The following is a 23762-nucleotide window of genomic DNA, read 5'->3' as shown; positions in this document are numbered from 1 at the left end:
ATTATCTGTTTTTCTTCAATTCCATAAACGTATCAGGTGTATAATAACAAAATGAAGTCATGACTGTTGTTATTTAGCTATAGTCATTTTTTTACTTTCTGTATTGAAAATGAATTGACTCTGTTCACACAGCTGCCCCCAGAGCCTTTAAAGTAGTAGGGAGTTTAAAGAAGCCAAGCCACCTACATGCCATGTTTTTGGGAGGTAGAAAGAAAACCAGAGGACCCGAGGAAGCCCACGAGGGCACAGGAACACGTGAAACACGCAGACAATAACCAGGGCTCAGGATCAAACCCTGGAGCTGTGAGACAGATTGCTACCCATTACAGTACTATTCCACTCATCTTTTATTCATCTTGTACCTTTATTACAATATAACCTAAGAAATATAACCAACCTTCCTTCCTTCCTTCCTTCCTTCCTTCTGCCTCCATCAGTTATGAACATTTACACCTCAAACTGTTAAACATGAGATTCTTTTTCTTTCTTTCTTTCTTTCTTTCTTTCTTTCTTTCTTTCTTTCTTCTGCCTCCATCAGTTATGAACATTTACACCTCAAACTGTTAAACATGAGATTCCTTCTTTCTTTCTTTCTTCTGCCTCCATCAGTTATGAACATTTACCCCTCAAACTGTTAAACATAATATTCTTTTTTTCTTTTCTCAATCATTCATGAATATTTACACCTCTTTTTAAACTTTGGTTTTCTTGTCACATTTTTAATATCTTGTTTGAACTAATACACCTAATTTGTGCAACGAATGAGCTCTAATTGCCATAATTGTAGAGTTTATCCTGCTTGGATTGTTAAATGAGGAGATGACAATGTGAAATCTGTGTGTTACAGAGAGCAAGGGAAATCCATGAAACACAACACATGATACACACACACACACACGTAAAAGACGACAGGCCCAAACTCAACCTCAAGTCTATTCAAGGGGACTGCTATGTAATACAGTAACTCACTAATGCTTTTTCCACATTACATTTTCATCTAATCTGTTTCACAGTTTTAAAATTGCATCAAAATTATAATGCCTTTGGGGTAACTGCTCATCAAGCCTACTGTGACGCTGACTCCACCTCTTTGGCCTCCAAGGGCCCATCTACTAAACTTTACTTGACCTAATAAAGTAATCAAACAGACCTTAAAATGGGGAACAGAGGTTCATCCAAGGGGAAAAAGAGAGTGCAAGTTGATGAGGGCTCATTAAAAAAGACTATTAGAACACAGGGCATGAAATAAAGAGCAAACCATCATGCCTACTCGGGCCCCTGCTGAGTTTTCATGTTTTATGCTTGTTTGATGGGCTGTGATGGTCTTTACTGCAATGATTCGTAATATGAAATGTGATCCATATGTCTAGACGCTGCATATAAATGAACACATTTTCAAGACGACTGATATGTAATAACATGCATCCTACTGATTCAGCTGGAATTCATTTCATTAGGTTGAGAGGTCATATGCAAATATGTGGACACCCCTAGTCTAATGAAATGCTTTGTTGATTTTCTACATGATAAAAAAGTTTTAGAAATGGAACAACAACAAAAAAAAAGAAGAAATGTATACAGTTGTCTGTTTATGCTAAATGTAAATGAAATGATATCTGATGTTTCGTTCTTTATTTTGGAGCTACAGCACTAATTTAGCCTTGTAATTTAACACCACATGTAATTTGTAAAGTATCACAAAAGGTAATTTGATTGGGAAGCTCAAATATTTGCAACCCATTTTAGATTAAAGTGAAGTCTAAGTGTGAGCACTTCTAAGATTCAAGCTGTTTTTCATCTTAGTATTTTTGCTTCACAGCCATAAATCCCGTACATGAATATAAACTGTACTTATTTTCTTATCTATCATGATGCCAACATGGTAAATAGTGGCAAATACAGCCAAGCAGACAAAACAAGCCTAACCCGACATCTTTTCTGAGTGGCTTACATTGGCAGAGATGCACTGTTCGACCTCTGTGCTTAATGAACCCCGAAAGGTCACATTCTGCACCCTGAGGACTCACGTCGGCCATGATGGAATCACTGCTGAGTTCAGCTCTCAGCATTTCCTGGTAAATGTTGCTGATGTATGAAGGATGTGGCGTTTGACACAAATATAAGGATGGTAAATAAACTGACTGAGATGGAGCATGTGCTATAAAGTGCTGCGGAGTTATAGCTTACACCAGGGGTATTCAACAGTATCTGCAAAGGCAGAAGTGTGACTGCAGGTTTTCAGCCAATCAGAACACCCGATTCCACCTGTTTCATTAACTGGTCTTGGTTTTCAAACAGCAAATAGTTTTAGCTCTTGATTGGCTGGAATAAAAAAAAAATACTGCCAAATGGCCCTTTGAGGATAAGACTGAAGACCCCTGAGTTACACTGCATTACCTGTCTGTCTGTCTATCTGTCTGTCTGTCTGTCTGTCTATCTGTCTGTCTGTCTGTCTGTCTGTCTGTTGTAGTGCCTCTCTATCCATCTGTGTCTTTCTCTCTATCTGTCTGTTTGCTGTTCTCTGTCTGTTTGATTGTTGAAGTGTTTATCTATCCCTATGTCTGTCAATCAGTCTGTCTATTTGTTGTAGTGTCTGTCTACCCATCTGTCTCTCTGTCACTCCGTCAATATGTCATTGTGTCTGGAATTGACTGGAATGAAAACCTGCAGCCACAACGACTCTTAATGCTGTGGAAAAGACTGAAGTTATAGTGTATTATCTGTATATCTGTTTGCTGTTCTGCCTGTCTGTTTATTTGTTTGTAATATCTGTCTATTCATCTATATTTCTTTCTGCATATATATGTCATTGTGTCTGTCTCTCTATCTGTCGATTTGCTGTTCTGTCAGTCTGTCTGTTTGTTTGTTTGTTTGTTGTAGAATCTATCTATCCAGCCATATGTCTGTCTCCCTGTCTGTCTATTTGCCATATGTCTGTCTGTTTGTTATGGTGTCTGTCTATCCATCTGTATGTCTGTCTCTCTTTCTGTCTGTTTGATTGTTGTAGTATGTCTCTATCCATCTGTCTGTCTGTCTACTTGTCTGTTTGTTTGTTTGTTATAGTGTCCGTCTATCCATCTGTATGCATCTCTGTCTCTCTACCTGTCTGATTGTTTGTTGTAGTAATGTCTGTCTATCCTTCTGTCTGTCTGTTGTCTATCTATCTATCTATCTATCTATCTATCTATCTATCTATCTATTATTATTATTATTATTATGTTTGTTATTTATTAAATATATTATAATATAGAATATATATTTATTATATAGAAGCCTAATTTCCACCATACTTTTTCCTATCCTTCTTTCTTCATCTTTTTTTTTTCTTGCTCAAACCACTGATTAAAAATCAGAAAGCCTACTCAGGTAATTACTATTATTACAGAGATGCGATGTGTGTGAATGTTTTGGCTGTGTTTCAGCCTCATAATGTTATTGGTCTCAACTTTAATCTCCTGTGTGCTATGGAGAAGTGTGTTGAGCCACAGCTTCACTACTTAACACTCACGTCTCTCAGGTGCAGATGTATTATTACCACTGAAGCAGCCACATATGAAATTGCATATGAAAATCCGCTTTCTCCGCTTTCTCTCCAGCTGCATGGTTATTAACTGACGGTGAGGTTACAACTGCTATTTTGTTTTTCAGAAGAAAAAAAAAACATAGATCACTGGCTTTCCAGGCATCTTTTCTTTTGACTGAACTATGGTAGAAATGGTAGCGTTTCATTTCAAAGGAAAATGCTGCTGAACTTGGTGAAGAAAAGCTAATTGTAGTGTAAACCTCAGTGTTCTTTGCTCTGTTGTGCCTTTCGAGTGAAGACAAAAGTGAATTAAAAAAAGATGGATTTGACATGGTTGAATTCGGCTTTTAAATTTCATACAGTGCATATATGTATATATATATATCTCACTGGGCTTTAAAACAAAATGCACTATATATAAAATAAGATCTAGTTAAGATCTATTTATATAAATAAATTATACTTATTTATTTGTTTATTTGTTAATTTATTTGAATGACTTTTGTGTGTTTGTTTGTTTGTTTAAGATGATTATATATATATTTTTTATTATTTTTTAAAATTTATTTAATTTTTTTTTTTTAATATATATATATATATATATATATATATATATATATATATATATATATATATATATATATATATATATATATATATATATAATTTTCAGCACAAAATTATATCCCAAAATGCACAGCATACATGAGTATTACAATTGGGTATTTAGTAAATATTTGTGTATTTATTTAGATGCGTATTTAGTAAGTTTTAGAGATTGTGTTTTTCTTCTGTTATGTGCGTAAAGCTGTGGAATCGTTTCACCTTGTACATCATGTCTGCTCCCACTATTCACACATTTCAGCAATGTTTTAAAACTTCTATACTTCTATACTCTAGGATTATACCTTAATGAATTAATGATATATAGCACTTCACTTAAGATCTATGAGGCATTATACTGCAGTGATGTTGAATTCTTGATTCTGATTGGTCAGAAAGTGTTGTTTAATTTTCTATAACCGGAGCTCTGACAGTCGTTCCAGCTGTGATTCAATCTGCAAGTTTATGTTAACATGCTCATTCTAGTACATTATACATGTAGTTTCTATAGTAACAGCTAATTCACAGGGATTTGTATGTCCACATAATCTAAAGTGAATAAACAGAATTAAACGTGTTTAATGTGTGATTTAGCAAAGAAAAATGTACAGTCATTGATATGATGAAGGAGACGGTTTATGGAAGGAGTCTCCAGTGTCAGCGCTTTGATACAGTCAGTAAGTTTCCAAGACAGAGGAGTTTGCTGCCCTTTCTAGTTTCTCAGTAAAATGACGCGTTTTTTTTTTTTTTTTAAACTTATTAATTTCAAGAAAGAGAAAAAAGAGAGTCTGGTGAGGGAACTGTTTATAGCTGTTATAACATAAGTAATAACATGAACTAACTTGTTTTATTGATGTTCCACAACATTATATGTAACTGTAAATGGTTAAAAAAACATGAAGCATTGTTCATTAATAAATAAAAAAAAAAGATAATTGTTATGTATAAATTGCTGAGGCATAAAATACATCAGGACATGCTGATATAAGAAAATGATCTTTGGAGTGATGAGAGTTCGAGTTTTATTTCTTATTTATTATAGTTTATAAAGCAAATTCTTTGTTAGCGAATTACACTGAATTATAAGCACTGTTATAATACCTTATACAGCATTATGTTACTGAGTTTTCTCTTCGTTTTTCCTAGCTATATATTTTTCCCCTCCATCTATTTCATCCCCCCTGCTGATTTCTCCTCTGTCTTGCTGTCTCTCCCTCTCATTCTTTCTCACTATTTTTCTCTACTTTGTTACTGCACTCTATTTCTATTACTTTCCACTTTTCCTCTCTTTTCCTTGTATATTTCTTTGGGTTTTTTTCTATTCCTCTCTATACTTCTATCTCCACCTCTCTCTTAATTCTTCTCCCTTTTTATCCCACTCTCTTATTTTCCCTTTACATTTTGTTCTTCCATCTCTCTCTCTCTCTCTCTCTCTCTCTCTCTCTACCAGTCTCTTATCTTTCTATTTCTCTATTTCTGTTTATCTCTCCTTCTGTTTCTTCTTGTTCTCTTTCCTTACTCTCTCTCTCTGTCACTCCCCTCCTCCCTTACTCTCTTTCTTCTTTTTCTCCTACTCTGTCATTTTCTTCTTTTTGTCTCTCCACCTGGCATTTCTCTATAACTTTCTTTGTTCTTTTTCTTTTTCTCCTTCGAGTGTAGAGCGGAATAAAGAACGAGAAATTGAGGGGAAAAAAAACCCTTTATGAACTCAAGAACCTTTAACTACCCAAACTATACTTTCTTCCCTTCTCTCTGTCTCTTCTTTTCTCCCTCCTGTTCTATTCTATTCTCTCTCTAGATTTATTTTCCCATATGTTTTGTTCTCTATCTCATCTATTACTCCTTTTTCCTTTATTTCTTTTTCTCTAACGCTTACTCTTACTCTCTCACACTCCTTTCTTCTCATTCCTCTATTTACATCCACTCTCTCCCCCTCTGTAATTTTCTTCTTTTTTGTCTCTCACTCTCTTTTTTCCCCTGTATAAGTCTTTTTATTCTTCTTCCTCCCTTTCTCACCAACTTTCTCATTTTCTCTCTTTTTGTTTTCCTCTACACTCCAAGCAAAAAACTGGTTCTTCAGTTTGAACCCATAAAGGTTCTTTGTAGAACTGTAGACAGAGGAACTGAGGCTTTTCTCTGTCAGAAAAGGTTCCAAGTAGAAGCCCTTTAGGAACCCAAGAGCCCTTAACTATCCAAACATTTTCAATATACATTTTCTCTTTCGTTCTGCTCGTCTTTTCTCACTCCTGCTCTGTTCTCTCCATACCTTTTCCTGTGGATCACCATCTATCACTCTATATCACATCTTTTCCCTTTATTTCCTCTTCTCTAATGCTTACTCGTGACTCTTCTTCTTCTTCTTCTGCTTTCATCTCCTCTCCCCCCCCACCTCTTTCTTCTTCTTCTTGTTCTTTTGTGTTTATCTATAACTCTCTTTATTCTCCTTCCTCTGTTCTGTCTCTTTTTAATCTCCTCCATACCTAAATCTAGAAGCCTCAGTGGTTCTCTCTCTCTCTCTCTCTCTCTCTCTCTCTGGAGCTTTAAAAGGTTCTCTATAGAACCTTACAATCTCTTTCAGAAACAGTTCCAAATAGAACCTGTGTAGGAACCTAAGAACCTCTAAAGATCCTACGAGCTCTTTTTTTTCTGAGTGTGAGAGTATGCTTCTTTCCATTCTCACTCTCTCATCTTTTCTCCTTGCTCTCTCTCTCTCTCTCTCTCTCTCTCTCTCTCTCCTCAGTGTGAGTGTGTGTGTGTGTGTTCACTCTCTCAGTGACTCCTGTGCCACTCGGATCACACTCTCACACTCCTCTATCAGGATTACTGCAGCCCTGAGCCGCTTCCCTCTCTCCTCTCAGCTTCTTCTTCCTCTGCTCTAGATGATCCCTCTTTCCTCCGGTGTTCTGTCGGTAAGTGTCCCGAGTGTCCCGCTGTTTTATGTCCATCTTTATCGCCGCGTCTCTCTGTCTATCTCTCTCTATCTCTCTTTCTCTATCTCTTTCTCTATCTAGCTCTCTCTTTACCTGCGGCGGCTTTTCCGACTGCGCCTCCAAAGTCCTGCACTCAGTCTCACTGTTCTTCTGACAGGAAGCGAGAATACAGACTTTATGGAGTGAATTATTGAAGGAGGAAGAAAAATCGGGCTGCTTTCCTTGTGCGCAAAGTTGTTGGTGTTGCTGTTTTTTTTCCAGATACTTACATGACTTTTGAAAGCTGATCAAGTGCAAGTAGGAGGAATGCCAACGTACTGAACACACAGCAAGACCCCTTAACACTCCTGAACCCTAATCTCATCCATCTGTAACTTTTTATACGATTTCCATGGTGCGAAACCGTGCAGTGCTGAGAGCGCGCGCGCGTTCCATGGCGCATTTGTGCTGTCTTTATAGTCTCCAGCTCACTAAACTTTTTTTTTTTTTTTTTTACAACTTTTGCTTTAATATTAATACTATTATCATTTCTTGCAAATGAATACCCCATGCATATGAAACTCAGTGATAAGATTGTCCAGATTTTCTCCCATCAGAGATTTCCTGGCTGGTTGGTTGAGCACATGGACCACATGGTGGCGCTGCTGCAGACTTTATCTCCTGTCTGAAGCAGGTTTTATTGTTTTTAATTCTGCTGCATATCTAATCTAAGACATAATCCATCCTCTACTACACTGTGCGATATTGATATCACCTTACAATGCACGTTCATCAGGTTGCTTTCTTATTCAGCCTGGTTTTCTTCTCATTGCTGTGCACGAGGATGAAGTGAGATGACTGTTGTTGTTGTCTGGGATTAAGAAGTGCACTATGTACATTCAACCTACTGATATTATAATTTCATTTATTTGTCTGAGTGGTGCATTGCTGGATCCTGCAGTCGGTTTGTTCTGATTTGCTAAATGATGCATTCAGAATTCACTGAGTCTCTTTTAATGCAAGTGCAAGCACTTGGGATTTGTTTGTTTATTTCTTCGCTGGATATGATCCCTCCTCCTGCTCAGTTCCGAATCTGTCATTTTGAAGTGCGAGAGATTTGGGAAATACAGGGATTGCACTCAGTTTCATGCTGAAATAAACATCGGCTCTAAGTAATGCCTAACAAGACAAGTTTTGCAGGATTACTGCAAACTAAATGTTTATCTCAGCTCATCTCATCAGCATTTTGTGTATTTAGTCCATGAAAAAAGCAGCCTTCATATACAGGAGCAAATAAACAGAGTAAAATTAGTAGGAAAAACTATGAGTGGTACAAAATAAAGTAAATATTCATTCATCCATTCATCTTCAGTAAGTGCTTTATCCTGGACAGGGTCAAGGTGGATCCGGAGACTATCTCAGGAACACCGGGCATGAGTAACTAATCCATCTACATGCATGATTTTGGGAGGTGGGAGAAAACCGAAGAACCTGAAAGAAACTCAAGTGAACACCAGGAGAACATGCAGGGAAACTCGAACAACGAACCGGGATCAAACCACGCGTCCCAGATGTGTCAAGTGACAACACCACCACAATACCGCCAAAATAGCCTGTATAAAAAATAAAATACAATTAACGCTTTAAAAATTGGATGATTAAGATATCTGGGATTTGAAATCATTGTAGTCGCTGAATTACAAGCAATAATCGATGGATTGTTCTATTATTTTCTGCTGTAGAGTTTTTATCTCCTGGCACTAACAGATCTTCATCCATAGCCCTTAATAAACAAGATCAACACTTATAGAAGGTCACGTTTGCATAAATATTAGAGCACTAAACCTTGATCTGCTTTATAGGTCAACAACATGCTTTTGGATGAAACAGGTTAAATATGATCAGATTTCTTTGATAAGCATCTCCTTTTGACACACTGGAGCTTCCAGGCTGCACTGCATTACAATAATCCTGAAGTCACGTACCAGTTTCTCAGCATGCTTTATAAACAGTGAGCATATTGCTAAACTTGGTGAGATTATTATTGTTATTATTTTCCAGCAGTGTCATATCTGTGATTTGCATGCTGCTTTCAGTCTTGGTTAACACAACATGGTTTGGCAGGTCATTAAGTGTAATAGCATCAGAGAACCCGTCTTCACACAAAGACACACATACAATACGCTCAGTGGAAAACCAAATGAGTCTCACAGCATGTTGGACAAAATGGGAAGTGCCTTTAAATAAGCAATAAACAGAGTTGGTTATGACTGTGAACACATCATATCCCTATGAATATTAATATCCGGCATTGAGTAAAACCTTCTGTGAAGCCTGTTAGAGGTAGGCGTTTTTGGCAAAAAGCATTTGAAGGAAATTTCATGATATATGATGTGTATCGTGGTTTGGGGGTTTACTAAGTGCTAGAAAAATCCTTGTCAATGTCAGTTACACCTAGTGCCTCGTTTAAAAAGCCATAAAAATTGATTCAGTATATATTCAAATAAATTATGAGTGGCTCAGTGCTGTTAGTGCAGTAAGCAGCATTGGTGACTCACTGCTCCAGCGTCCATGATTTGATCCTGAGCTCAGCTTACTGTCTGTATTGAGTTTTGTATGTTGGCCATTTTGGTTTCCTCTGGGTTCTCTGGTTTCCTCCCATCTCACAAAAACATGCCCGGCAACTCCCCTGGGTGTGAATGAGTGTGTAAATGTGTGCGTGCGTAGTGTATTCCCCATCTCATGCCCTGTGTTTCTGGGAAAATCTCCAGATCCACATCAACCCTGACCAGGATAAAATGGCTACTGATGATGAATGAATGAAATGAATAAAATTTTGATATTCAACATCTGGTACAAAATCTGGTACTTTCGACTACCGGCTAGCCATCTGCTTGTTACTGTGAGTCACAGTGGAGTCACGATATTGATATAATACTCTTATATTGCCCTGGTCTAAGGCCCGTACACATAAAGCTTTAGCACTGTGAGGCTTTATCAGTATTTTTGGTTAATTAACAGTAATGTGAGACAGCTTATTATAAGGTTTAACAATTCCTCATAAAGCTCAAACTGACAAACATATCTCAGTTGTTTATCACCAGTTCCTTTGGTGCCTGCACTGTTATTCTAACGGATAAAAGCACCTTTAATATTAATAAGCATTATAAAATGAAGCATTATGAATATTTATAAGGTCATCACTGAGTGCTTCAAACGATGAAGTATTATAAACTTAAAGCAGTGTAAATTTAAAGCAAAGATTTGGTGAAAAATTAAACTGACAGTGTTCCCTTTACCACAATTTTCCCTTTACCTGAGCAGTGAAAACATTTTTAAATCTGTTCCATAAACACACACCCAAATCCTACAGTATATCTACTTCTTATGCTATGTAATCTCATATTAAAACATGAAGGTGGAATTGTACCAAACAATTACGGAAGTAACGGCTGTCGTATGAAATTACAGCCGTTATAGTTAGATATTAATATTATAGTTCCATTGTGTCTGTTTTGCCCTTTAAATAAAAATGAGATTATTGATGAGATTACATTAAATTAACCTCCAGTGCAAATCTAAAGAAACAAATTTGCACACCAAAGATTTCATCAAATAATTTCTTTAAAACCTCATCAACATTCTGTTATTCATATTAAAATTCAAATACAGTATTATAATTTATTCATCAATGACTAATTAAGACGTATGATTTTTTAAGTGCCTTAATTACTGTATTTGTAATTTCCTTTTTCAGAATTGACTAACAGTGAGCAGGAATGAGTGATTAATACTCCTGATCATGCCCTCCCCTGTAGGCATGGAATTAATGATAGCAAGGAAATTAATGATAGCCATTTATTGACAGATTTATGATGCTTTATAGGAGTTTTTAATAAAAAAGTTCACCTGGCGGTGTGACCAAAATATCTACAATATTAAGGAAAGTTGTAATGACTTCAGTGCAGGCTTCATGGAAAGCATTTCTGAGTTTTCTTCAGATTTGTGCATACTAAAAAATATTTTTTTTGTCCGAGTTTGCTTCAGTGCTTTAACAGAGCAAGACTGTTTTTGCTTTAAAGCTGCTCACATTCCTAATTCTAACTTTAACTCCAAACTCTCTATAGAGCACATGTATAATTACCTCTGCTGAGACTGCGCCGGAAAGTGACCCTTATCCAGATGGTTCTGTTATTTTAGGTCCTTGCGGAGACGCAGTTGTTGAAGTCACGAAGGACGAAAGAATAAAAAAACACAGAAGAATGCTGAATTCTGAATGAGCTGTTGGAATTCCATTGTTTTTCTTCTCTTTTAATCTTCTTCCACTTTTTCAACGCGTGCGTAATCCTAAACTCCATAAAATCTCTACAATAATATTGAAGTTTATTGAAGTGTGTAGATTTTCTATTCACAGCCATTACAACCTTGTGGGTTGAATTATTCATAAAGACATGCAGTGTAGGTCTATGCATTTATTATGCTGTTGTACTATACTTCCTCTAAAAGCTCCCCTGATTGAGTATGGTATAGATTGTGGTTATTGGTTTGGATTGTGTCCTGTTGAATAATTATTGAGTGAATCAAGCTAAATGGTCATAATGATGTCTATATTAGTAAACTATGCCCTTTGCTTTTTTTTAATGCTGTTTCCTTTCCTGGAGATTTTACTACTATTTTACTACTATTATTTACATTTATGGCATTTGGCAGACACCCTTATCCAGAGAGACTTACATTTATCTTATTTTATACAGCTGAGCAGTTGAGGGTTAAGGGCCTTGCTCAAGGGCCCAGCTGTGGCAGCTTGGTGGTGCTGAGGATTGAACTCATGACCTTCCGATCATTCGTCCACCATCTTAACCACCGAGCTACCACTGCCCTTCTATTTTACTATTATTACTTATGTACCTAATTAGTCAAGCTCAACAAAACGCAGCCATTTGTTTTGCCTAATAAGGCTGTGTAAGACTTAAAAGAAATCGATGTGAACTATCAGAGCGTCCAACATGACATCCAATATATTTATTACATTCAAAGCAGAATATAGACACAGAAAGTAGTAAATGTGACGCGTTTAATGTAACCGCTGCATATGAGCTGCTGAGATTCCTCAGGGCTCTGAGCTGAGACTGTTTCAGAAGTATCTTTTGATGGACTTTAAAAATAGAAATTCTCTACAATCATTTGGATTCAGCTATGATACAGGGTCCTATTTTAGTCAGCATAGCTAAATGCATTATCAATAACTTTGTTAGCATTATCTATTTAGAGACACTTTATAAAATAATAACAAAAACAATGATTAACAGGTCATTTTGACAGAATGACATTGATGTTTCTGAGGCACAATGATATTTTAGGATATTTTAGGATATTTTAGCATAATTTCATCATTCCCATGTGGTGGCCTCTTCCTTGAATACATGTGAAGCCACTGTGCCTTTTTAAACTGCTGCAGCCTTCGTTCAAAGGAGAGTACTAACTGCTCTGTTTTGTTCATTTGATAAACACCTGTTGTCATCTGGCATTGATCTGATCAACAGGGGAATGGGAAAGGCCGTCCTTCCCATCAAGAGAGAGAGCACAACTACTCTTCTTTCACAGACAGAGCTGCAGTACCACTGGGACTTAAACTCTTAGTCTTGGGATGTCACCCCGTGACTTTTTAATACATTTAAGACTGTAAGCAATAAAACATGATGGCGCATGCTGCTATAGAAAAACAATAAACAACTGGGTGGGGTGATCGCTTCAGGCAGTTACCACTTGAAGTTGTTGTTTTCCAATAAGAGCATGTCCTGAAGTGTTTTATTACTCGTATACCACAGCAAGATGCCAATGATTACAATTGTCTATGAATTAAAGAATGGCAGCTTGTACATGTATCCATTTATAGTTACATTTATTGTTGTGGAACATGATAACATTTCCTGTTATCACTTTCATTATAGCAGCTATAAACAGTCGTTCCCTCACCAGCCTTTCTTTTTCTGTCGCCTGAAGTTAATACGATAAAAAAAAAACAACAAAGAAAGCACAAAGTCCTCTGATCTGAAGCCTCCTGTGGCAGAAAACAAAGTGCTGACACACGAGACTCCTCAAATAAATGTTAAATAAATGTCTCCTTACAGAAAGCAGAACAGCCTCAGATTTATTAAACTTAGATTATGTGGAGCGTCCGCTATACACGTCCTTGTAAATTAGTTGTTAATATAGAAAAGTTGAAATATTAGAAAGAACACATTAATATAAACATACTGTTTGAATTACAGGGCTGCTGTTATAGAAAATTAATCAACACTTTCTAACCAATCAGATTCGAGAATCCTCGATATTGAGAATATCTCAGAAAAGCTAAGATACGGTAAAATAAGCTTATTCTCCTGACGTTCAAAATGATCATTCAAGTATTTTTTTACAGTAATATCAGTAACATCAGATAGTCATGTTACCATTGAGATGAAATCAGTGGTCAATGGTCAGTGGGGTAGAACGTTGTGTGAAAGAGTCATGAACGGATTCTCTCTCTGTGTGACATTGATCTGGAACAGACACATTGCCATGACTAAACTCAGACCTTCCATGAAAAATGTGAAGTTTCCAGGGACACAATTGGAAGTGGAGGAAAGAAAATGTATAAAGTGAAGCTTTATAATCACTTTGCTGCTTGCAAAGGTTCAGCAATGTTGCTATAGTGACTGAGGAAGATTATATCATTAAATGTTGACAAGAAAGATTTGGAAACAAGGTGAGCTGCTGCAGTGTGTGTGTGTCAGTGTGTGTAAGCTTGCTTGACATATTTTTCCTATACTGCATTATTTAGCAGTACGAAAAGCATGTTGTGCATATTTGTACCATTTACCACTGGTTGCTTTTGCCTTTTTTATTGGGAAAACATTAGGCTTAAATCTTCTGATTGCTCAGGAGGAGTTGATTACTGATTGGTCAGTAGGAGTTGATTAATTTTCCATGACACTAACTTTGACAATAGTGCTGGCTGCAAGGCAAATCACAGGTATTTTAATTATTTAATATAACTATTATTAAACTATTTTTATTAACTATTTTACTGGGATGCTCCACGTTTGTATTTTTAAAGAAAATTTGAAGAGGTAAAGCTATCTCATGGATTTTCAACACCATTAAATGTAACTATAAGTGGATAAATAGTATTGTTCTTTAATCGACTAAAAAATTGCAATCGTTGGCAATTTGTTGTTGTATAAGAGGTATAAAAGAATTCAGGACGTGCTGTTATTGGAAAATAATAAAGGTCTACGTGGTAACATTATTGATTGTTTTACTATAACATTACACCCTGTTATGTTTTATTAATTATATCACAATATCATAATTAACATCATAAACAGCATAAGCTATTAGTTTGGGTTAAAAAGATTTGGATTGGATTCAAGAATTGGATAAATTCCCAGTACTCTGTGTTTATAACCTAACTTGGTCATAAGCTTTGGTCGTACATTTTAATTTTACATCTGGTCTTAATGAAAATTAAAATGAATTTTCACTAAAACCAAACGTAAAATTATTTCTGGCTAGGAACAAATGTAAAGAGAGGTTGTCAGTGACTTTTATTGTGGCATGGTTGTTGGTGCCAGACAAGCTGGTTTAAGTATTTCAGAAACTGTTGATCTGCTGGGTTTTTCACACACAACAGTCTCTAGAGTTTACACAGAATTGTGCTAAAAAACAGCAAAACATCTAGCGAGCAGGAGTTTTGTGGGTTTTAAGAGAATGGCCACGACATAGTGACGACATGAAAACAATATTGTGCATGTTGTGTACATGTGTTTAATTTAATTGGTTGTGTGTGTTTGTGTGTTGTTGTTGTTGTCCTGCATGTTAATGCAACGTTTGGTTTGTATCTTCACTGTGTTTACTGTAACACCAAAACCTAAAAACTCCAATTCCCACCCATCAGAATCCTCTAAGGAAATGTTTGTGAAATGTTGTTAACAAATCCCCCTGAGTGTGTGTGTGTGTGTGTGTGTGTGTGTGTGTGTGTCCACAGTGGTGTTATCAAACAGGCAGAGTGATAGCGAGTTAAATAAGGAGGGACTTTTCTCCACCGCTAATAGAGGTCTCGTCCGCCTCACCCATCAGAGCTGCTATGAGTTTATTCAGGCTGCTTTAATGAGATTCCTGTTTACGGTGGAGAGACAGACGAAACACTGGTCAGGAGAGAGACAGAAAGAGATGGAGAAAGGAAAAACAGACAGACAGGCAGTGAGAGTGACATGAGCAGAAAGAGAGAGAGAGTGAGACAAAATGACACAGGGAGAGAGGAAGAAAGACGGATGAATGAGAGTGATGTAGACAGGCTGACAGAAAATACAGAGAGAGATGATCAGAGAGAGAGTCAGAGGCTGAGACAAGGAGCCAGAGGTGGACGGATGAAGATGGCAGGGAGAGAAATAGAAGGTGAGACAGAAAGAAATAAAAGACAGAGATGGAAGAAGGCAGGTAGAAATGAGAAAATAGAGGAAGAAAGGAATGTATGGACAGACAAAGAGGAAAAAGAGAAGTGGACAAACTGACGGTTATGAAATAGAGACAGATTGAGATGGATGAGAGATGGAGACATGTACAGACAGACAGGGGAGAGAGAGAGAGAGAGAGAGAGAGAGAGGAAAGCTGCATTTTAGCAGGATAGTACATATCTGCCTACCACAACCTGAGGGACAGTGAGTAACCCATCCAAACACACACACACACACGCATGCACACAGAGAGAGAGAGAGAGAGAGAGAGAGAGAGAGACAGAGAGAGAGAGAGACAGACAGAGAGAGCCCTGTTTGTCTTCCGTATTTATTTATTTATTTTTATTTTACTTCTTTAAAATTGCCATTATTTGTATTAACGCTTAGTTTCTATTCTCATCTCCATGTTTCTGTACATATACTAATATGTTTATTAATAACAGTTCTTCTCTTTCCTATAGTGCTTTGGCTTGTCGAATTGAACTGAGAGAGAGAGAGAGAGAGAGAGAAGGGAATTGACAAATTGTTAATTTTTTTAAATACAGAGTAAGAGGGAGAAAGATTTGGTTCTTTTGCTTCTGTCACTTCTTTCTTTCTTTCTTTCTTTCTTTCTTTCTTTCTTATGGGACAGAAAGAGTGAGGGATGAAGTGTAAAGTTTAGTTTTCTCTATGTGATAGCTATGGGAGTCTCAGGCTTACTGTATCTCATCATCTCTGTCTCAGCCTGAAATAGAAGCAAAATCACATTCAGGAACACATGTGCACACACACACACACACACACACACACACACACAAACACACACATACTTAGAAACAAACAATTCCTGTACTGTATTTAAAAGACAGGATCATTTATGTTATGAATTAAATGTAATAATACAAGGAATAAAAAAAATCACAGGGCATACTGTTATAGGAGAATAATCAACAACAGGGAGGTGTGATGCGATCCAACATGAAGCCTGAGGTGGAATTACACCCTGAAGTTGATTATTGTATTATAACAGCACATCCCAACTGTTTTATTTCTGAAATTTCTATTTATTAAAGAAATGCATGCTGTACTTTTAATCCATTTATAATTACATTGAATGTTGTGCAACATCCGTGAAACAAGTTATCACTTACATTATAGCAGCTATAAACAGTCATTCCTTCACATTCTCCTGAAGTTAAAAAGACAATAATCACATCATGTTACCAAGAAACCACAAAATGCAATGTCCTCTGTCCTGAAGACTTTCCAGTGGTGGAAAACTCTGAGTTACAGCTTTACCTCTGACTGTTAAAAAGCGCTGACACTGGAGACTCCTTCCGAAAATGCTAAATAAACTCTCTCCATCACTATACAGAATACCAACAATTATACATTTGTCTTTGGTGAATAACAACATGGTTTTAATCTGTTTATTATTAGGCTTAGACCAGGGGTACTCAAACCGAAATTTTTGTGGTGCACTTACCACTTTTCCACATATAACTATGTAAAGAATAAAAACTCCAAAATGTTCTGAGGAACTACATACAAAAAGTGTTTTGTCTTAATGTGAACAGTGACACCTTTTGTTTTTTTTTACCAAGTCTTTAAACTAAAGGTGTTTTGTTTCCAGGCGGAGACAGTGATGTAAGACTTAAGTTTTTTGGTTCTCACTTCTGTATTCTGTGGGTAATGTTGCTCAAAATGCATGTGCTTTGTTTCATAGTGGCGCTTAATATTACCACTTTTAACAATCGCCACTGTCTCGTTGCAAAATAAGCACATAGGTTTGGTGCTTCTGTTAGGGAGAATAAATGCATACTTGTCTGTCCAGTCACCTTTAAACACACGCTTTTCACCGTCAACCTTCCTTTTCTTCGGATCTGACAATTTGGAACAGGCTGTTTCCGTAGCTCTTCCGACATTTCCTAATTTGCTAATGCCAGTCGCCAAAACAAATTAGCTACCTGACAAATGTCAAACGTTGTATGGTTGTTATGTTAGGACCGGAGAGTGTGGAAATACAGTATTGTCATAGTGATGCCGTTACGCTGCTCTGATTGGATGTTGTTGTCACATGACAACAGTTAAGAATAGAAGGGGAGCGAAAGCACTAAAGTGCTGCCTATCTTTTTGCTTGTTCGCATGATTCTGTTCCAGACATTTAACACACTAGTTTAAAGGGCCGTTCACACCAAACTTTTCTACACATATGCTTACACAATCACTTAGCCAGGTGTCAGATAACTAGCACAAAGATTTAGATCTCAGTCCGGATTGGACTGGCCTTCGGTCCGAATCCGCACCAGAGTCTGCCTATTGAGTAGCCCTGGCTTAGACTATATGAAGTGTACACCATACACATCTCTGTGAATTAAAAGTCATTAGATTTTTAGAAAATTAGAAAGCATTAGAACGAGCATCATTTGAATTACAGCTGCTGTTACAGAAAATTAATCAACAACTTCTAACAACTCAGTTTTAAGAAGTTAACATTGTTAAAATTGTTTAACTTTACAGAAAGATATCCACACCTTGACCTTAACCTTAAACCTGACTGACTGGGTGCATAAGTACAACATTCCTGCCATGCATTAGTAAAAATATCAGCATTTATTCACTCAGTGAATGAATACAATTTAAAAGTCATGTAAAAAGACACATTGGACATTCCTTTTAAATAATTTTTGCTATAAAATATCTTTTCAGTTTAATATTTTATTCATTCTTTGGAGTACACATTTATGCTAGAGTGTTTTTCTGACTGTCCTGAATGTCTAGGCCCAATGTTCTCCACCTTTCTACCAATTAAATGTCTCCACAGTGACCAGTAAAGATGGCGATCAAGCAACTTCACAGCTCCATAAAGAGACAGCAGAGCCCAAAAGTCTGAGTAAACCAAGAACTTTCAGAAACTAATACACTTTGGTGCTGTTTCTCAAATAAGATTTCTTACTAATTCAAAAAAGAGAAGCTGTGTCTCTATAAGTAATTATAACAAGTAACATCATTAAGACAAAAAAAATCATGGATGTATTTTGGGATGGTTTACCAATTTGCACTTTTGTAGCCTATTCATTAGCTAGCCCTTTTCTTGCTTGATAATTGGCTCATTAGCGGTTAGCATAAGAAATAGTGCTGCACCCACTCAGCTGCGGTCTGACAGAGGACACAGGAATAAAGGAATATGATCTTTAGCTCCGTGTTACAGATAAAAATGCTCATTTTCAGCTATGTGCTAGCTTTATTTAATGACATGTACACGACATGCGTGTTAAAATTGTAAATCAGTTGGATGATCACAGGCGCAAGAACATTTGAAAATAAAATAATGGCTGTTAAAAAGTCTTGTTAGTATGGATTGTATGTTTTCTGGCAATTGCATTGTTTCTTAACAAGATTCCTTTTTTCTTAATAAGTTTCTTGTTCCTATGTAACGTTGGATGGCTTGGGGGAGTTAGATGTAAGATTTTTGATATAAACACATATGTTTGGGGCTCCTGAGTGGTGCATGGCCATTGTAAATAACTAGCTAGATATAAATTCTAGTGTTTTTAATGCTATTTTTGTAGACTAAACATAACACCGGATATAGCATTCTATAAGCCTTCCTTTTAATATCTGTTATTCATGCTCTTTTCTTGCCCCATAATATTATTCACTTCAGTCTCTGGAGGTTCTTTCTTTTATTTCCCACATCAGCTATTTTCATTTCCAACTCTCTACACTGTATTTGAAATTCAGGAATGCCTTATTTGTCACCTTTTCAAGAATTATGATAATGGAACCTGCTTTATTCTACTCGCCGTCTGACATTAAATGCCATCAAGATTTCCGCCCTCGGTAAAATGTCAGTGACTCATGAGGTGATTCATAACTATTGCCTTCCTCCTGGTACATTGATCCTTTTTTTCCCTTTGTGAAATTGAAACACCCTGTTAAACTCTGAGTCTCGACTCGATATTTGGGTTTTTGTTATGTTTCAGTGGCTCAGATGACGGGTGAAATGCTCACTAGACCAAAAGTCGACCGCAAAGTGACAGAAGAGGACAGATGAACACTTGTTCTTCTTTTTGTCCTGTCACATATGAAATAGACTCATATGGGAGCTCAGTATAGCTAAGACCCTGGCTCAACTATCCTGTAGCGTTCACTACTTAGCAACATTCTGTCTCTTTGCCCCAGGCCATCGGTTTAGATTTACTATAAATACAGATGTAATATTTATTTTTAAAATCCCCAAAATATCTTGTCTTCATGCCAGTGATGATCAATATAAACAAGCCTGTCGGAAATGGAGGCGGAATAGGTATATGTAATCATTATGTAATCACGATGTAATCATTTGTGCAATATACAGTGCACACACACACACACACACACATATACTATATATACTGTGAATACAAACTATTATCTGCAGGATTTTTGATGAAATAGAAATCACGCTTTTCACGTTTCTTTGATCAATTTTCTAAGGATCAATATATTTAGCTACATTGTCCTTATGAATTGTTTAACGTGTGCATTTGGAATCACTGACTTACTGCACATTTGTGTTTCAATAGCCAAAATCCTAACTAAAAATACTGCTGTTTAGTATAAAACTTAAATCATATCAGAGTGCCAAGTATGCAGAGTGTCCTGCCAAAGTTAAAGGAAAACCAGCAACGCTAACAGCTGTAAGTAATATGTTGTGCCAATGAAAAAGAATGAAAAAAATGAAAAAAGGGGGTCCTGATAAACACATACGTGTAATGCGTCAGTGGTGAGTTTTGAGCAAGGATGTGCATGCAGCCATGACTCTCAAGCCTTATTCACTCATTTTAAAAAAAATTAGTTGTTATTAGTTTGTTTAGAAATTAAGAATTTAGTATTCAGTACATAATATTAAACATTTGGTTAGGAATAAAATGTTGCTTCTCTCTATATGCGACTGTTTGGGTCATTTTAAAATTCACTCACAGCTTTCCAACATTGTTTCTCCCTTTTTTCTTCCGGAGTTGCTGCTTTGCTGTGCTTCAGTTGAACAAGCGAGTGCATGTGGTACAAAGCCACCATTGCAGGTCATCGATCACAATGAATAAGAAAGAATAGTAGTGCTCTGTTGTATGCAATAGTTCCCAGAGTGAAAAAAATGCAGAATCAACACTGTTCTTTAAAGTTACCTGCCTTAACTATCTTTTACATTTCTTTTTTTCTTAGCCAAATTTGAAGACATCACATATACAGGCTAATTCTGAATGAAGGCTATTCCCGATTATGTTCAGTAGTTGAAAGCGTAGCAAAGCTTTAAAAAAATTGGACAGAAACAACTGCACAGAATTGTTGACTTGTTTAAAAATGTAGTTAACTCCTTGTCCTGTAGCTATCATATTTATTAGCTACTGTTTGTTTAACTAGAACACCAAGAGTGAATTCAAGTAGACTGTAATATGATCTATCAGGTAAATATATCATTTTCTAATTAGCATAATTAGCTCCCTAGGGTATGACCGAGCACAAGAAAATGTCTGTGATTGGTTGTCTGCTATGTCAGTCAGATGGTATCTTTCAGTGAAAATAGGTGGTTTTTGACAAAACATACCAGGCATTTTACAGAAGCTGGAAGTCTGGATTGCATGACTAGCCTATTCTTATAGCTCTAATATTGATCTCATATTGAAAATGCAAAAAAAAATGGTCTCAGATTCAATAGAAAAATTGCACCAATCACGTAAAGTTTAATGTTGGAACAATAATTGAGAAATAATCTTTCCACCTGTAGTAAAATTACATTTTGCACAGAACATACAGGGTTAAATAACATCAGTGAAAGTGATATCTGCACATGAGGCAGTTTCATCCTCCAGGCCATTAGACTGTAGGAGGATGTCATAGGTTCGGATGAGAGCGAGAGCTCTCACTAATCGATACAAAGCCGTCTAATATCCTCCCTCTCAAAGCGCTGATATGAAAATCACAACCATGTGATCAGACATCGATTCTTCATCTGATGCACTTAAAACATGTTGACTAATTCCTCACAAATGCATAATAGCTTATCCGAGCTGCACTGAAGATTGATGGTGGATTATCTTCCACAGAGGTGGACGCCATTTATATTTAAAAGCCTAAAGTTTATTTTTCCAGCGTGATAAGTTTCCAGGAAAAGTGCATGACAGAAAGCCGTTGTTGAAAGATAGGAAGTCACAAAGTTGAGACAGGAAGTGCTGCTTTTCACCCTGAGGAAGGATGTCATGACAAGAGTATTTTAATTGCCCATGCCTATTTCGTATAGGTGTGTCCAAATTAAAATGGACTCAGAAGGTTTACTAGGAAGTTATTCATTGCTTCTACTGTATAGAACATTCCTCATATAACCTGCTAGTAACTTTTCTTATACCACAGCGATGCTGAATTCTCGATTCCGATGAGACAGAAGGCGTTCATGTGTTATAACAGCAGCTCTGACAATAGTGCTGGCTACAAGGCAAATTTCAGGTTTATATTAATATTTTATATTAATGCTCTCATTCTAATACATTATCACTCCATGTGTTCTGTAAAGAGACGCTTATTTAACATTTATGGAAGGAGTCTCCAGGTTTTCTGCCAGTGGAAACTGCCGCTTTCTAATTTCTCAGTAACATGACAAGCTATGTTTTTAATACCTTTAAGAAAAATTCCGGTAAGCAGAGATGCTGGTGAGGGAAGACTCTTTATAGCTGCTATAATATAAACAATAGGAACGGGACATTTCACAAGATTAAATATAACGCTAAACTGGATAAATCGCCTTTATGACGTGTCTTCTTTTAGACTGTAGCAATAAAAATAATGTTTATTTCACTTCTTTTGTACTCTGTTTTTGACCACCACATTATGAAACCTGACGACTTCAAGCTCCGTCCACTTTGCACAATCACCTTTCATGATATAAAAGGCAATGCATGTGTCATTATGATATGCATATTCAATTCCTTTATAAACCTTATAAATCACACTAACTAGAGTGGAAACACATGAAATCACACTGTATTTTAAAAACTATGCTTAAAATTGTATTCTTTTTCTATATTCAGTATAAAAAAATCTCACTTTCTTGATGACTTGCATTCATGAAAATGTACATGTTTATTCCTATCCCTATTTAGAAGTATTCTTCACAAAATGTAGGTGGATTTGCATTTAGTTTTATACTGAAAGATTGTATTTTTTTATAACAGTGCATGTTTTCTTGATTAAATTTCAAAAATAAAAACAAAAAAATACTATTCCAACAAAGTTTTCCGTAAAACATTTTATGAGTGTCTTCAATAATTATTGAAGAAATAATTATTTTAATTCTAAAAGACAAAAGACAAGGTTTTTGGTTTTATGAATATGCAAATGCATGCATATTTAATTAGCCAAAGCCTCATTTGCATAAAGAAATGTAAATCTTTGAAAAAAAAACTTTTATGAATATTCTCAGCTGGCAAAGATAGATTGTGATATCTATTATCTAAAAAATAATACCCCTTTCAACTCCAGTGTCTTGCCTTAATTACACAGTTAACTACCAAGAGTCCCAAGTCCCAAATGGTGTGTTTGTCTGAACGCAGTAGATTGAATAAAAGGAGTTTAATAACTGACCTAATATCAGCTGTTAGTCAACAACAATTACCATTGTTTGTTAGGAGTGTGCATGTGTCAGCACAGTAGTGCCTCAGCAGAATATCAACCTCTCCATGATTGTAATTTTACCCACAGGCTGGATGAGATCTCTTTGTCTCTCACTGTCATGCTGTGGTTGGATAAATAGCGTAGGAGGAGTGCTGCTTTGCTAATTTCCTGCTGCTTTTCCTTGCCAAACTAAAAGTGGTTGTGAGACAGTCTGGTTCATGGAGCTAAAAATAACTCCAAACACAGAAATCCAACAATGCTAACACTTATTCTGTCAGTATTTATTTAATAGTGGTTTTGGAGAGACAGTTGGGTGCTGGACCAAACGAAAATATTTCACCTGCTGTGTCTTAGCTTTTTTTAAAAACATGAGGGATTTTTTCAGCTATTTACACTAGGACCCAAAATAGTACGCTACCAGAAATTCACACTGACTGTCTATCTTTCTGAATGTCCTGTTCACACACTATTAGATCTATTGTTTTAGAACCATTATAGTGGCATATATCTGATGGAAACATGTCCTATGTTCCTAACAAACAGGCTGTGTGTTGAAATGGTGCACAATTCAAAGTAAACCAAAAACCCAAAGCAGTGTGCAGT

The 23762-nt window shown here is 36.4% G+C and overlaps 1 protein-coding gene across 1 annotated transcript in view; it reads left to right on the top strand.

The window, feature by feature from the left end:
- Window positions 1-6879: 6879 nt before the first annotated feature.
- Window positions 6880-23762, top strand: part of sema5a (sema domain, seven thrombospondin repeats (type 1 and type 1-like), transmembrane domain (TM) and short cytoplasmic domain, (semaphorin) 5A) — a 209275-nt gene continuing 192392 nt past the window's right edge. Inside the window, exon 1 of the mRNA XM_026938143.3 lies at window positions 6880-7035. The gene's annotated coding sequence lies outside the window, so the exon portion shown is untranslated. The remainder of the gene's footprint in view (window positions 7036-23762) is intronic.

Source organism: Pangasianodon hypophthalmus, chromosome 22 (genome assembly GCF_027358585.1).
Source record: "Pangasianodon hypophthalmus isolate fPanHyp1 chromosome 22, fPanHyp1.pri, whole genome shotgun sequence".
In the NCBI taxonomy this organism is placed as follows: domain Eukaryota; kingdom Metazoa; phylum Chordata; class Actinopteri; order Siluriformes; family Pangasiidae; genus Pangasianodon; species Pangasianodon hypophthalmus.
This window is presented reverse-complemented; position numbering and strand designations above follow the sequence as displayed.